Here is a 16,814-nt window from a genome sequence, read left to right on the forward strand (position 1 = left end):
AGTCACCCACAGTCCCCTCCCCACCGTCCCCGTCCCCCAACGTCCCGTCCCCCACCGTCCGCTCCCCCACCGTCCAGTCCCCAACGTCCCGTCCACCACCGTCCCCTTCCCCCACCGTGACCGTCCCCCACCGTCCCCGTCCCCCACCAGTCCCCTCCCCCCACCGTCCAGTCCCCCACCGTCCAGTCCCCCACCGTCCCATCCCCCACCGTCCCTCCCCCACCGTCCGCTCCCCCACCGTCCAGTCCCCAACGTCCCGTCCACCACCGTCCCCTCCCCCACCGTACCGGCCCCCACCGTCCCCTCCCCGCACCAGTCCCCTCCCCCACCGTCCAGTCCCCCACCGTCCAGTCCCCCACCGTCGCCATCCCCCACCGTCCAGTCCCCTCCGTCCAGTCCCCCGTCCGTCCCGTCCCCCGCCGTCCGTCCCCCACCGCCCCCTCCCCCATCGTCCAGTCACCCACCGTCCCCGTCCCCACCGTCCCCGTCCCCCACGCATCCCGTCCCCCACCGTCCCGTCCCCCACCGTCCAGTCCCCACCGTCCAGTCCCCCACCGTCCAGTCCCCCACCGTCAGCAGTCCCCCACCGTCCAGTCCCCACCGTCCAGACCCCACCGTCCAGTCCCCCACCGTCCAGTCCCCTACCGTCCTGTCCCCACCGTCTCCCGTCCCCCACCATCCCGTCCCCCACGTCCGTCCCCGTCAGTCCCCACCGTCCAGTCCCCACCGTCCAGTCCCCCACCGTCCAGTCCCCCACCCTCCAGTCCCCCACCGTCCAGTCCCCACCGTCCAGTCCCCCACCGTCCAGTCCCCCACCGTCCAGTCCCCCACCGTCCAGTCCCCACCATCCAGTCCCCACCGTCCAGTCCCCCACCGTCCAGTCCCCTACCGTCCTGTCCCCACCGTCCCCGTCCTCCCACCATCCCGTCCCCCACCGTCCCGTCCCCCACCGTCCAGTCCCCACCGTCCAGTCCCCCACCGTCCAGTCCCCCACCGTCCAGTCCCCCACCGTCCAGTCCCCACCGTCCAGTCCCCACCATCACGTCCCCACCGTCCCGTCCCCCACTGACCCCTCCCCCACCGTCCCCTCCCCCCACTATCCAGTCACCCACCGTCCCGTCCCCCACCGTCCCCTCCCCCACCGTCCCGTCCCCCACCGTCCAGTCCCCCACCGTCCAGTCCCCACAGTCCAGTCCCCCACCGTCCAGTCCCCACCGTCCAGTCCACCACCGTCCCGTCCCCACCGTCCAGTCCCCCACCGTCCAGTGCCCCACCGTCCAGACCCCACCGTCCAGTCCCCCACCGTCCAGTCCCCACCGCCCAGTGCCCCACCGTCCAGTCCCCACCGTCCAGTCCCCACCGTCCAGTCCCCCACCGTCCAGTCCCCCCACCGCCCAGTGCCCCACCGTCCAGTCCCCACGTCCCGTCCCTCACCGTCCAGTCCCTCACCGCCCCGTCCCCCACCGTCCCCTCCCCCACCGTCCCCTCCCCCACTGTCCAGTCCCCCACCGTCCCGTCCCCCACCGTCCAGGCCCCACCGTCCCATCCCCCACCATCCCGTCCCCCACCGTCCCGTCCCCCACCGTCCCGTCCCCCACCGTCCAGTCCCCCACCGTCCCAGTCCCCCCCGCCGTCCAGTCCGCCACCGTCCCCTCCCCCACCGTCCAGTCCCTGCCGTCCCGTCCCCCGCCGTCCAGTCCCCCGCCGTCCAGTCCCCCACCGTCCCGTCCCGCCACCCGTCCCGTCCCCCACCTTCCAGTCCCCACCGTCCAGTCCCCCACCATCCAGTCCCCCACCGTCCCCTCCCCCACCATCCCACCCCCCACCGTCCCGTCCCCCACCGTCCCCTCCCCCACCGTCCAGTCCCCCACCGTCCAGTCCCCCGCCGTCCCCTCCCCCGCCGTCCAGTCCCTCACCGTCCAGTCCCTCACCGCCCCGTCCCCCACCGTCCCCTCCCCCACCGTCCCCTCCCCCACCGTCCAGTCCCCCACCGCCCCGTCCCCCACCGTCCCCTCCCCCACCGTCCAGTCCCCCACCGTCCTGTCCCGCACCAGCCCGTCCCCACCGCCCCGTCCCCCCACCGTCCCCTCCCCCACCGTCCAGTCCCCCACCGTCCCCTCCCCCGCCGTCCAGTCCCCCACCGTCCAGTCCCCCACCGTCCAGTCCCCCACCGTCCCCTCCCCCACCGTCCAGTCCCCCGCCGTCCAGTCCCCCACCGTCCCGTCCCGCACCGCCCCGTCCCCCACCGTCCAGTCCCCGCCGTCCAGTCCCCCACCATCGCCTCCCCCACCGTCCCGTCCCCACCGTCCCCTCCCCCACCGTCCAGTCCCCCACCGTCCCGTCCCGCACCGCCCCCCGCCCCCACCGTCCAGTCCCCCACCGTCCCCTCCCCCACCGCCCCGTCCCCCACCGTCCCCTCCCCCGCCGTCCAGTCCCCCGCCGTCCAGTCCCCCACCGTCCCCACCCCCACCGTCCAGTCCCCCACCGTCCACTCCCCCACAGTCCCCTCCCCCACCGTCCCGTCCCCCGCCGTCCAGTCCCCCACCGTCCAGTCCCCCACCGTCCAGTCCCCCCACCATCCAGTCCCCGCCGTCCAGTCCCCCGCCGTCCAGTCCCCCACCGCCCCCTCCCCCACCGTCCAGTCCCCCACCGTCCCCTCCCCCACCGTCCCGTCCCGCACCGTCCCGCCCCCCACCATCCAGTCCCCACCGTCCCCTCCCCCACCGTCCAGTCCCCCGCCGTCCCGTCCCCCCGCCGTCCAGTCCCCCCACCGTCCCCTTCCCCCACCGTCCCGTCCCGCACCGCCCCCTCCCCCACCGTCCAGTCCCCCACCGCCCCCTCCCCCACCGTCCAGTCCCCCATCGTCCCCTCCCCAACGTCCCCTCCCCCACCGTCCCCTCCCCCACCGTCCCGTCCCCACCGTCCAAGTCCCCCACCGCCCCCTCCCCCACCTTCCCGTCCACCACCGTCCCGTCCCCCACCGTCCAGTCCCCCGCCGTCCAGTCCCCCACCGTCCAGTCCCCCACCGTCCCGTCCCCCACCGTCCAGTCCCCACCGTCCATCCCCCACCGTCCCGCCCCCACCGCTTCAGTCCCACGTCCCCACCGTCCCGTCCCCCACCGTCCAGTCCCCCACCGTCCCGTCCCCCACCGTCCCGTCCCCCACCGTCCCGTCCCCCACCGTCCAGTCCACCACCGTCCCGTCCCCCACCGTCCAGTCCCCCATCGTCCCCTCCCCAACGTCCCCTCCCCCACCGTCCCCTCCCCCACCGTCCCGTCCCCCACCGTCCAGTCCCCCACCGCCCCCTCCCCCACCTTCCCGTCCACCACCGTCCCGTCCCCCACCGTCCAGTCCCCCGCCGTCCAGTCCCCCACCGTCCAGTCCCCCACCGTCCAGTCCCTCACCGTCCAGTCCCCCACCTCCCTGTCCCCCACCGTCCAGTCCCCACCGTCCATCCCCCACCGTCCCGCCCCCACCGTCCAGTCCCCCACCGTCCCCTCCCCCACCGTCCCGTCCCCCACTGTCCCGTCCCCCACCGTCCCGTCCCCCACCGTCCAGTCCCCCACCGTCCCCTCCCCCACCGTCCCGTCCCCCACCGTCCCGTCCCCCACCGTCCAGTCCCCCACCGTCCCCTCCCCCACCGTCCCGTCCCCCACCGTCCAGTCCCCCACCGTCCAGTCCTCACCGTCCAGTCCCCCACCGCCCCGTCCCCCACCGTCCCGTCCCCACCGTCCATCCCCCACCGTCCAGTCCCTCACCGTCCCGTCCCCCACCGTCCCGCCCCCCACCGTCCAGTCCCTCACCGCCCCGTCCCACACCGTCCAGTCCCCCACCGTCCAGTCCCCCACCGTCCAGTCCCCCACGGTCCCATCCCCCAACGTCCAGTCCCCCACCGTCCCCTCCCCACCGTCCCCTCCCCCACCGTCCCGTCCCCCACCGTCCCCTCCCCCACCGTCCCGTCCCCCACCGTCCCCTCCCCCACCGTCCCGTCCCCCACCGTCCCGTCCCCCACCGTCCCCTCCCCCACCGTCCCGTCCCCCACCGTCCAGTCCCCCACCGTCCAGTCCCCCACCGTCCAGTCCCCCACCGTCCCGTGCCCCACCGTCCAGTCCCCCACCGTCCCGTCCCCCACCGTCCCCTCCCCCACCGTCCCGTCCCCCACCGTCCCGTCCCCCACCGTCCCCTCCCCCACCGTCCCGTCCCCCACCGTCCCCTCCCCCACCGTCCCGTCCCCCACCGTCCCGTCCCCCACCGTCCCGTCCCCCACCGTCCCCTCCCCCACCGTCCCCTCCCCACCGTCCCGTCCCCCACCGTCCCGTCCCCCACCGTCCCGTCCCCCACCGTCCAGTCCCCCACCGTCCAGTCCCCCACCATCCCGTCCCCCACCATCCCGTCCCCCACCATCCCGTCCCCCACCGTCCAGTCCCCACCGTCCAGTCCCCCACCATCCCGTCCCCCACCATCCCGTCCCCCACCATCCCGTCCCCCACCGTCCCGTCCCCCACCGTCCCGTCCCCCACCGTCCAGTCCCCACCATCCCGTCCCCCACCATCCCATCCCCCACCGTCCAGTCCCCTCCGTCCTGTCCCCCACCATCCCGTCCCCCACCGTCCAGTCCCCCACCGTCCTGTCCCCCATCATCCCATCCCCCACCGTCCAGTCCCCACCGTCCCGTCCCCCACCGTCCAGTCCCCCACCGTCCTGTCCCCCACCATCCCATCCCCCACCGTCCAGTCCCCACCGTTCCGTCCCCCACCATCCCATCCCCCACCGTCCAGTCCCCCACCGTCCTGTCCCCCACCATCCCGTCCCCCACCGTCCCCTCCCCCACCGTTCCGTCCCCCACCGTCCCTTCCCCCACCGTCCAGTCCCCACCGTCCCGTCCCCCACCGTCCCCTCCCCCACCGTCCAGTCCCCACCGTCCCATCCACCACCATCCAGTCCCCTCCGTCCAGTCCTCATCGTCCCACCCCCACCGTCCCGTCCCCCACCATCCAGTCCCCTCCGTCCTGTCCCCCACCGTCCCGTCCCCCACCGTCCAGTCCCCACCGTCCTGTCCCCCACCGTCCCCTCCCCCACCGTCCAGTCCCCCACCGTCCAGTCCCCCACTGTCCAGTCCCCACCGTCCAGTCCCCCACCGTCCAGTCCCCCACCGTCCAGTCCCCTACCGTCCTGTCCCCACCGTCCCCTCCCCCACCGTCCCGTCCCCCACCGTCCCGTCCCCCACCGTCCAGTCCCCACCGTCCAGTCCCCCACCGTCCAGTCCCCCACCGTCCAGTCCCCCACCGTCCAGTCCCCACCGTCCAGATCCCACAGTCCAGTCCCCCACCGTCCAGTCCCCTACCGTCCTGTCCCCACCGTCCCCTCCCCCACCATCCCGTCCCCCACCGTCCCGTCCCCCACCGTCCAGTCCCCACCGTCCAGTCCCCCACCGTCCAGTCCCCCACCGTCCAGTCCCCCACCGTCCAGTCCCCACCGTCCAGTCCCCCACCGTCCAGTCCCCCACCGTCCAGTCCCCCACCGTCCAGTCCCCACCATCCAGACCCCACCGTCCAGTCCCCCACCGTCCAGTCCCCTACCGTCCTGTCCCCACCGTCCCCTCCCCCACCATCCCGTCCCCCACCGTCCCGTCCCCCACCGTCCAGTCCCCACCGTCCAGTCCCCCACCGTCCAGTCCCCCACCGTCCAGTCCCCCACCGTCCAGTCCCCACCGTCCAGTCCCCACCGTCCAGTCCCCACCGTCCAGTCCCCCACCGTCCAGTCCCCACCGTCCAGTCCCCCACCGTCCAGTCCCCCACCATCACATCCCCACCGTCCAGTCCCCACCATCACGTCCCCACCGTCCCGTCCCCCACTGACCCCTCCCCCACCGGCCCCTCCCCCACTGTCCAGTCACCCACCGTCCCGTCCCCCACCGTCCCCTCCCCCACCGTCCCGTCCCCCACCGTCCAGTCCCCCACCGTCCAGTCCCCACCGTCCAGTCCACCACCGTCCCGTCCCCACCGTCCAGTCCCCCACCGTCCAGTCCCCCACCGTCCAGACCCCACCGTCCAGTCCCCCACCGTCCACTCCCCCACCGCCCAGTGCCCCACCGTCCAGTCCCCCACCGTCCAGTCCCCCACCGTCCCGTCCCCCACCGTCCCGTCCCCCACGTCCCGTCCCCCACCGTCCGGTCCCCCACCGTCCCCTCCCCCACCGTCCCGTCCCCCACCGTCCAGTCCCCCGCCGTCCAGTCCCCCGCCGTCCAGTCCCCCGCCGTCCTGTCCCCCACCGCCCCCTCCCCCATCGTCCAGTCACCCACCGTCCCCTCCCCACCGTCCCCTCCCCCACCGTCCCGTCCCCCACCGTCCGCTCCCCCACCGTCCAGTCCCCAACGTCCCGTCCACCACCGTCCCCTCCCCCACCGTACCGTCCCCCACCGTCCCCTCCCCCACCATCCCCTCCCCCACCGTCCAGTCCCCCACCGTCCAGTCCCCCACCGTCCCATCCCCCACCGTCCCGTCCCCCACCGTCCGCTCCCCCACCGTCCAGTCCCCAACGTCCCGTCCACCACCGTCCCCTCCCCCACCGTACCGGCCCCCCACCGTCCCCTCCCCCACCATCCCCTCCCCCACCGTCCAGTCCCCCACCGTCCAGTCCCCCACCGTCCCATCCCCCACCGTCCAGTCCCCTCCGTCCAGTCCCCCCGCCGTCCCGTCCCCCGCCGTCCTGTCCCCCACCGCCCCCTCCCCCATCGTCCAGTCACCCACCGTCCCCTCCCCACCGTCCCCTCCCCCACCATCCCGTCCCCCACCGTCCCGTCCCCCACCGTCCAGTCCCCACCGTCCAGTCCCCCACCGTCCAGTCCCCCACCGTCCAGTCCCCCACCGTCCAGTCCCCACCGTCCAGACCCCACCGTCCAGTCCCCCACCGTCCAGTCCCCTACCGTCCTGTCCCCACCGTCTCCTCCCCCACCATCCCGTCCCCCACCGTCCCGTCCCCCACCGTCCAGTCCCCACCGTCCAGTCCCCCACCGTCCAGTCCCCCACCCTCCAGTCCCCCACCGTCCAGTCCCCACCGTCCAGTCCCCCACCGTCCAGTCCCCCACCGTCCAGTCCCCCACCGTCCAGTCCCCACCATCCAGACCCCACCGTCCAGTCCCCCACCGTCCAGTCCCCTACCGTCCTGTCCCCACCGTCCCCTCCCCCACCATCCCGTCCCCCACCGTCCCGTCCCCCACCGTCCAGTCCCCACCGTCCAATCCCCCACCGTCCAGTCCCCCACCGTCCAGTCCCCCACCGTCCAGTCCCCACCGTCCAGTCCCCACCATCACGTCCCCACCGTCCCGTCCCCCACTGACCCCTCCCCCACCGTCCCCTCCCCCACTGTCCAGTCACCCACCGTCCCGTCCCCCACCGTCCCCTCCCCCACCGTCCCGTCCCCCACCGTCCAGTCCCCCACCGTCCAGTCCCCACAGTCCAGTCCCCCACCGTCCAGTCCCCACCGTCCAGTCCACCACCGTCCCGTCCCCACCGTCCAGTCCCCCACCGTCCAGTGCCCCACCGTCCAGACCCCACCGTCCAGTCCCCCACCGTCCAGTCCCCCACCGCCCAGTGCCCCACCGTCCAGTCCCCACCGTCCAGTCCCCACCGTCCAGTCCCCCACCGTCCAGTCCCCCACCGCCCAGTGCCCCACCGTCCAGTCCCCACGTCCCGTCCCTCACCGTCCAGTCCCTCACCGTCCCCTCCCCCACCGTCCAGTCCTTCACCGTCCCGTCCCCACCGTCCCCTCCCCCACCGTCCCCTCCCCCACTGTCCAGTCCCCCACCGTCCCGTCCCCCACCGTCCAGGCCCCACCGTCCCATCCCCCACCATCCCGTCCCCCACCGTCCCGTCCCCCACCGTCCCGTCCCCCACCGTCCAGTCCCCCACCGTCCAGTCCCCCCCGCCGTCCAGTCCCCACCGTCCCCTCCCCCACCGTCCAGTCCCCTGCCGTCCCGTCCCCCGCCGTCCAGTCCCCCGCCGTCCAGTCCCCCACCGCCCCCTCCCCCACCGTCCAGTCCCCCACCGTCCCCTCCCCCACCGTCCCGTCCCGCCCCGTCCCCCAACGTCCCCTCCCCCACCGTCCCCTCCCCACCATCCCGTCCCCCACCATCCCGTCCCCCACCGTCCAGTCCCCCACCGTCCAGTCCCCCACCGCCCCCTCCCCCGCATTCCCGTCCACCACCGTCCCGTCCCCCACCGTCCAGTCCCTCACCGTCCAGTCCCCCACCGCCCCGTCCCCCACCGTCCCGTCCCCACCGTCCATCACCCACCGTCCCGTCCCCCACCGTCCCGTCCCCCACCGTCCCGTCCCCCACCGTCCAGTCCTCACCGTCCAGTCCCCCACCGGCCCCGTCCCCCACCGTCCCGTCCCCACCGTCCATCCCCCACCGTCCAGTCCCCCACGGTCCCGTCCCCCACCGTCCAGTCGCCCACCGTCCCCTCCCCACCGTCCCGTCCCCACCGTCCCCTCCCCACCGTCCAGTCCCCACCGTCCAGTCCCCACCGTCCATCCCCCGCCATCCAGTCCCCCACCGTCCCCTCCCCACCGTCCCGTCCCCACCGTCCCCTCCCCACCGTCCCCTCCCCACCGTCCAGTCCCCCACCGTCCCGTCCCCACCGTCCCCTCCCCACCGTCCCCTCCCCACCGTCCCGTCCCCCACCGTCCCATCCCCCACCGCCCCCTCCCCACCGTCCCCTCCCCCACCGTCCAGTCCCCACCGGCCCCTCCCCCACCGTCCAGTCCCCCACCGTCCAGTCCCCACCGTCCAGTCCCCCACCGTCCAGTCCCCACCGTCCAGTCCCCCACCGTGCCCTCCCCCACCGTCCAGTCCCCACCGTCCCCTCCCCAACGTCCCCTCCCCCACCGTCCCGTCCCCCACCGTCCCGTCCCCCACCGTCCCGTCCCCCACCGTCCAGTCCCCACCGTCCCGTCCCCCACCGTCCCCTCCCCCACCGTCCAGTCCCCCACCGTCCCCTCCCCCACCGTCCCCTCCCCCACTGTCCCCTCCCGCACCGTCCCAGTCCCGCACCGTCCCGTCCCCCACCGTCCCGTCCCCCACCGTCCAGTCCCCCACCGTCTAGTCCCCCACCGTCCCGTCCCCCACCGTCCAGTCCCCCACCGTCTAGTCCCCCACCGTCCCCTCCCCCGCCGTCCCGTCCCCCACCGTCCCGTCCCCCGCCGTCCCCTCCCCCACCGTCCCGTCCCCCACCGTCCAGTCCCCCAACGTCCCCTCCCCCACCGTCCCGTCCCCCACCGTCCTGCCCCCACCGTCCCGTCCCCCACCGTCCAGTCCCCCACCGTCCAGTCCCCCACCGTCCCGTCCCCCACTGTCCAGTCCCCACCGTCCAGTCCCCCACTGTCCCGTCCCCCACCGTCCCGTCCCCCACCGCCCCCTCCCCCACCGTCCAGTCCCCCACCGTCCCCTCCCCACCGCCCCGTCCCCCACCGTCCAGTCCCCCACCGTCCCGTCCCCCACCGTCCCGTCCCCACCGTCCAGTCCCCCACCGTCCCGTCCCCCACCGTCCCCTCCCCACCGTCCCGTCCCCACAGTCCAGTCCCCCACCGTCCCGTCCCCCACCGTCCAGTCCCCCACCGTCCAGTCCCCCACCGTCCCGTCCCCCACCGCCCAGTCCCCCACCGTCCCGTCCCCCACCGTTCAGTCCCCACCGTCCCCTCCCCCACCGTCCCGTCCCCACCGTCCCCTCCCCACCGTCCCGTCCCCCACCGACCCCTCCCCCACCGTCCAGTCAGTCACCGTGCAGTCCCCCACCGTCCCGTCCCCCACCGTCCAGTTCCCACCGTCCCCTCCCCCACCGTCCCGTCCCGCACCGTCCCCTCCCCCACAGTCCAGTCCCCCACCGTCCCGTCCCGCCTCCACCGTCCCGCCCCCACCGTCCAGTCCCCCACCGTCCCGTCCCCCACCATCCCGTCCCCCACCGTCCAGTCCCCCACCGTCCCATCCCTCACCGTCCAGTCCCCCACCATCCCGTCCCCCACCGACCCGTCTCCCACCGTCCCCTCCCCCACCGTCCCGTCCCCCACCGTCCCGTCCCCCACCTTCCAGTCCCCCACCGTCCAGTCCCCCACCGTCCCGTCCCTCACCGTCCAGTCCCCCACCGTCCCGTCCCCCACCGACCCGTCTCCCACCGTCCCCTCCCCCACCGTCCCGTCCCCCCACCGTCCAGTCCCGCACCGTCCCGTCCCCCACCGTCCATGCCCCAGCGTCCCCTCCCCAGCGTCCCGTCCCCCACCGTCCCCTCCCCCACCGTCCCGTCCCGCACGTCCCGTCCCCCACCGTCCCCTCCCCACCTTCCCGTCCCCCACCGTCCCCTCCCCCACCGTCCCGTACCGCACCGTCCCCTCCCCGTCCCCCACCATCCCGTCCCCCACCTTCCCGTCCCCCACCGTCCAGTCCCTCACCATCCCGTCCCCCACCTTCCCGTCCCCCACCGTCCAGTCCCCACCATCCCGTCCCTCACCGTCCCGTCCCCCACCGTCCCCTCCCCCACCGTCCAGTCCCCCACCGTCCCGGCCCCCACCGTCCGGTCCCCCACCGTCCGGTCCCCCACCGTCCAGTCCCTCACCGTCCAGTCCCTCACCGTCCCGTCCCCCACCGACCCGTCCCCCACCGTCCCCTCCCCCACCGTCCCGTCCCCCACAGTCCAGTCCCCCACCGTCCCGTCCCCCACCGTCCAGTCCCTCACCGTCCAGTCCCCACCGTCTAGTCCCCCACCGTCCCGTCCCCCACCGTCCCGTCCCCCACCGACCGTCCCCCACCGTCCGGTCCCCACCGTCCAGTCCCCACCATCCCGTCCCCCACCGTCCAGTCCCCCACCGTCCCGTCCCCCACCGTCCAGTCCCCCACCGTCCCCTCCCCCACCGTCCAGAATCTACCGTCCCCTCCCCACCGTCCCGCCCCCACCGTCCCGTCCCCCACCGTCCCCTCCCCCACCGTCCAGTCCCCCACCGTCCCCTCCCCACCGTCCCGTCCCCCACCGTCCCCTCCCCACCGTCCCGTCCCCCACCGCCCCCTCCCCCACCGTCCCCTCCCCCACCGCCCCCTCCACCACCGTCCCCTCCCCCACCCCCACCGCCCCCTCCCCCACCGTCCCGTCCCCCACCGCCCCCTCCCCCACCGTCCCGTCCCCACCGTCCAGTCCCCCACCGTCCCGCCCCCCACCGTCCCGTCCCCACCGTCCAGTCCCCCACCGTCCCATCCCCCACCGTCCCCTCCCCCACCGCCCCCTCCCCCACCATCCCGTCCCCCACCATCCCCTCCCCACCGTCCCGTCCCCCACCGTCCCCTCCCCACCGTCCAGTCCCCCACCGCCCCCTCCCCCACCGTCCCGTCCCCCACCGTCCAGTCCCCCACCGCCCCTCCCCCACCGTCCAGTCCCCCACCGCCCCCTCCCCCACCGTCGAGTCCCCCACCGTCCCGTCCCCCACCGTCCCCTCCCCACCGTCCAGTCCCCCACCGCCCCCTCCCCCACCGTCCCGTCCCCCACCGTCCCGTCCCCCACCGTCCAGACTCTACCGTCCCCTCCCCACCGTCCCGTCCCCACCATCCCCTCCCCCACCGTCCAGTCCCCACCGTCCAGTTCCCTCCCCCGCCGTCCCGTCCCCCGCCGTCCCGTCCCCCGCCGTCCCGTCCCCCGCCGTCCCGTCTCCCACCGTCCCCTCCCCGCCGTCCCGTCCCCCGCCGTCCCGTCTCCCACCGTCCCCTCCCCACCTCCCGTCCCCCACCGTCCAGTCCCCCACCGTCCAGTCCCCCACCGTCCCGTCCCCCACCATCCAGTCCCCCACCGTCCCGTCCCCCACCGTCCAGTCCCCCACCGTCCAGTCCCCCACCGTCCCGTCCCGTCCCCCACCGTCCAGTCCCCCACCGTCCCCTCCCCCACCGTCCCGTCCCCCACCGTCCAGTCCCCCACCGTCCCGTCCCCCACCGTCCAGTCCCCCACCGTCCCGTCCCCCACCGTCCAGTCCCCCACCGTCCCCTCCCCCACCGTCCTGTCCCGTCCCCCACCGTCCAGTCCCCCACCGCCCCCTCCCCCACCGTCCCGTCCCCCACCGTCCAGCCCCCACCGCCCCCTCCCCCACCATCCCGTCCCCCACCGTCAAGTCCCCCACCGTCCAGTCCCCCACCGTCCAGTCCCCACCGTCCAGTCCCCTCCGTCCAGTCCCCCACCGTCCAGTACCCACCGTCCAGTCCCCACCGTCCAGTCCCCACCGTCCAGTCCCCTCCCTCCAGTCCCCCACCGTCCAGTCTCCACCGTCCAGTCCCCTCCGTCCAGTCCCCTCCGTCCCGTCCCGTCCCCCGCCGTCCAGTCCCGCGCCGTCCAGTCCCCCACCGTCCAGTCCCCACCGTCCCGTCCCTCACCGTCCCGTCCCCCACCGTCCACTCCCCCACCGTCCCCTCCCCCACCGTCCAGTCCCCCACCGTCCAGTCCCCCACCGTCCCGTCCCCCACCGTCCGGTCCCCCACCGTCCAGTCCCTCACCGTCCCGTCCCCCACCGACCCGTCCCCCACCGTCCCCTCCCCCACCGTCCCGTCCCCCACAGTCCAGTCCCCCACCGTCCCGTCCCCCACCGTCCAGTCCCGCACCATCCCGTCCCCCGCCGTCCAGTCCCCCGCCGTCCAGTCCCCACCGTCCAGTCCCCCACCGTCCAGTCCCCCACCGTCCCGTCCCCCACCGTCCCGTCCCCCACCGACCGTCCCCCACCGTCCGGTCCCCACCGTCCAGTCCCCACCGTCCCGTCCCCCACCGTCCAGTCCCCACCGTCCCGTCCCCCACCGTCCAGTCCCCACCGTCCCGTCCCCCACCGTCCAGTCCCCCACCGTCCCCTCTCCACCGTCCCGTCCCCCACCGTCCCGTCCCCCACCGTCCCGTCCCCCACCGTCCAGTCCCCACCTTCCCGTCCCCCACCATCCCATCCCCACCGTCCAGTCCCCCACCGTCCCCTCCCCCACCGTTCCGTCCCCCACCGTCCCTTCCCCCACCGTCCAGTCCCCACCGTCCCGTCCCCCACCGTCCCCTCCCCCACCGTACCGTCGCCCACCGTCCCTTCCCCCACCGTCCAGTCCCCACCGTCCCATCCACCACCATCCAGTCCCCTCCGTCCAGTCCTCATCGTCCCACCCCCACCGTCCCGTCCCCCACCATCCAGTCCCCTCCGTCCTGTCCCCCACCGTCCCGTCCCCCACCGTCCAGTCCCCACCGTCCTGTCCCCCACCGTCCCCTCCCCCACCGTCCAGTCCCCCACCGTCCAGTCCCCCACTGTCCAGTCCCCACCGTCCAGTCCCCCACCGTCCAGTCCCCCACCGTCCAGTCCCCTACCGTCCTGTCCCCACCGCCCCTCCCCCACCGTCCCGTCCCCCACCGTCCCGTCCCCCACCGTCCAGTCCCCACCGTCCAGTCCCCCACCGTCCAGTCCCCCACCGTCCAGTCCTCCACCGTCCAGTCCCCACCGTCCAGACCCCACAGTCCAGACCCCACCGTCCAGTCCCCTACCGTCCTGTCCCCACCGTCCCCTCCCCCACCATCCCGTCCCCCACCGTCCCGTCCCCCACCGTCCAGTCCCCACCGTCCAGTCCCCCACCGTCCAGTCCCCCACCGTCCAGTCCCCCACCGTCCAGTCCCCACCGTCCAGTCCCCCACCGTCCAGTCCCCCACCGTCCAGTCCCCCACCGTCCAGTCCCCACCATCCAGACCCCACCGTCCAGTCCCCCACCGTCCAGTCCCCTACCGTCCTGTCCCCACCGTCCCCTCCCCCACCATCCCGTCCCCCACCGTCCCGTCCCCCACCGTCCAGTCCCCACCGTCCAGTCCCCCACCGTCCAGTCCCCCACCGTCCAGTCCCCCACCATCCAGTCCCCACCGTCCAGTCCCCACCGTCCAGTCCCCCACCATCACATCCCCACCGTCCAGTCCCCACCATCACGTCCCCACCGTCCCGTCCCCCACTGACCCCTCCCCCACCGTCCCCTCCCCCACTGTCCAGTCACCCACCGTCCCGTCCCCCACCGTCCCCTCCCCCACCGTCCCGTCCCCCACCGTCCAGTCCCCCACCGTCCAGTCCCCACAGTCCAGTCCCCCACCGTCCAGTCCCCACCGTCCAGTCCCCCACCGTCCAGACCCCACCGTCCAGTCCCCCACCGTCCAGTCCCCCACCGTCCAGACCCCACCGTCCAGTCCCCCACCGTCCAGTCCCCCACCGCCCAGTGCCCCACCGTCCAGTCCCCACCGTCCAGTCCCCCACCGTCCAGTCCCCCACCGTCCCGTCCCCCACCGTCCCGTCCCCCACGTCCCGTCCCCCACCGTCCGGTCCCCCACCGTCCCCTCCCCCACCGTCCCGTCCCCCACCGTCCAGTCCCCCGCCGTCCAGTCCCCCGCCGTCCAGTCCCCCGCCGTCCCGTCCCCCGCCGTCCTGTCCCCCACCGCCCCCTCCCCCATCGTCCAGTCACCCACCGTCCCCTCCCCACCGTCCCCTCCCCCCACCGTCCCGTCCCCCACCGTCCGCTCCCCCACCGTCCAGTCCCCAACGTCCCGTCCACCACCGTCCCCTCCCCCACCGTACCGTCCCCCACCGTCCCCTCCCCCACCATCCCCTCCCCCACCGTCCAGTCCCCCACCGTCCAGTCCCCCACCGTCCCATCCCCCACCGTCCCGTCCCCCACCGTCCGCTCCCCCACCGTCCAGTCCCCAACGTCCCGTCCCCACCGTCCCCTCCCCCACCGTACCGGCCCCCACCGTCCCCTCCCCCACCATCCCCTCCCCCACCGTCCAGTCCCCTCCGTCCAGTCCCCCGCCGTCCCGTCCCCCGCCGTCCTGTCCCCCACCGCCCCCTCCCCCATCGTCCAGTCACCCACCGTCCCCTCCCCACCGTCCCCTCCCCCACCGTCCCGTCCCCCACCGTCCCGTCCCCCACCGTCCCGTCCCCCACCGTCCAGTCCCCCACCGTCCAGTCCCCCACCGTCCAGTCCCCACCGTCCAGACCCCACCGTCCAGTCCCCCACCGTCCAGTCCCCTACCGTCCTGTCCCCACCGTCTCCTCCCCCACCATCCCGTCCCCCACCGTCCCGTCCCCCACCGTCCAGTCCCCACCGTCCAGTCCCCCACCGTCCAGTCCCCCACCGTCCAGTCCCCCACCGTCCAGTCCCCACCGTCCAGTCCCCCACCGTCCAGTCCCCCACCGTCCAGTCCCCCACCGTCCAGTCCCCACCATCCAGACCCCACCGTCCAGTCCCCCACCGTCCAGTCCCCTACCGTCCTGTCCCCACCGTCCCCTCCCCCACCATCCCGTCCCCCACCGTCCCGTCCCCACCGTCCAGTCCCCACCGTCCAGTCCCCACCGTCCAGTCCCCCACCGTCCAGTCCCCCACCGTCCAGTCCCCACCGTCCAGTCCCCACCGTCCAGTCCCCCACCCATCACGTCCCCACCGTCCCGTCCCCCACTGACCCCTCCCCCACCGTCCCCTCCCCCACTGTCCAGTCACCCACCGTCCCGTCCCCCACCGTCCCCTCCCCCACCGTCCCGTCCCCCACCGTCCAGTCCCCCACCGTCCAGTCCCCACAGTCCAGTCCCCCACCGTCCAGTCCCCACCGTCCAGTCCACCACCGTCCCGTCCCCACCGTCCAGTCCCCCACCGTCCAGTGCCCCACCGTCCAGACCCCACCGTCCAGTCCCCCACCGTCCAGTCCCCCACCGCCCAGTGCCCCACCGTCCAGTCCCCACCGTCCAGTCCCCCACCGTCCAGTCCCCCACCGTCCCGTCCCTCACCGTCCAGTCCCTCACCGCCCCGTCCCCCACCGTCCCCTCCCCCACCGTCCCCTCCCCCACTGTCCAGTCCCCCACCGTCCCGTCCCCCACCGTCCAGGCCCCACCGTCCCGTCCCCCACCATCCCGTCCCCCACCGTCCCGTCCCCCACCGTCCCGTCCCCCACTGTCCAGTCCCCCACCGTCCAGTCCCCCCCGCCGTCCAGTCCCCACCGTCCCCTCCCCCACCGTCCAGTCCCCTGCCGTCCCGTCCCCCGCCGTCCAGTCCCCCGCCGTCCAGTCCCCCACCGCCCCCTCCCCCACCGTCCAGTCCCCCACCGTCCCCTCCCCCACCGTCCCGTCCCGCCCCGTCCCCCAACGTCCCCTCCCCCACCGTCCCCTCCCCACCGTCCCGTCCCCCACCATCCCGTCCCCCACCGTCCAGTCCCCCACCGTCCAGTCCCCACCGCCCCCTCCCCCACATTCCCGTCCACCACCGTCCCGTCCCCCACCGTCCAGTCCCTCACCGTCCAGTCCCCCACCGCCCCGTCCCCCACCGTCCCGTCCCCACCGTCCATCCCCCACCGTCCCGTCCCCCACCGTCCCGTCCCCCACCGTCCCGTCCCCCACCGTCCCGTCCCCACCGTCCATCCCCCACAGTCCAGTCCCTCACCGTCCCGTCCCCCACCGTCCCGCCCCCCACCGTCCAGTCCCTCACCGCCCCGTCCCACACCGTCCAGTCCCCCACCGTCCAGTCCCCCACCGTCCAGTCCCCCACCGTCCCGTCCCCCGCCGTCCCCTCCCCCACCGTCCCGTCCCACACCGTCCCGTCCCCCACCGTCCAGTCCCCCAACGTCCCCTCCCCCACCGTCCCCTCCCCCACCGTCCCCTCCCCCACCGTCCAGTCCCCACCGTCCAGTCCCCCACCGTCCCGTCCCCCACCGTCCCCTCCCCCACCGTCCCGTCCCCCACCGTCCAGTCCCCCACCGTCCCGTCCCCCACTGTCCAGTCCCCACCGTCCAGTCCCCACCGTCCAG

Source organism: Somniosus microcephalus, chromosome 4 (assembly GCF_052327205.1).
Source record: "Somniosus microcephalus isolate GS21.2 chromosome 4, FLI_Smic_1.0, whole genome shotgun sequence".
In the NCBI taxonomy this organism is placed as follows: domain Eukaryota; kingdom Metazoa; phylum Chordata; class Chondrichthyes; order Squaliformes; family Somniosidae; genus Somniosus; species Somniosus microcephalus.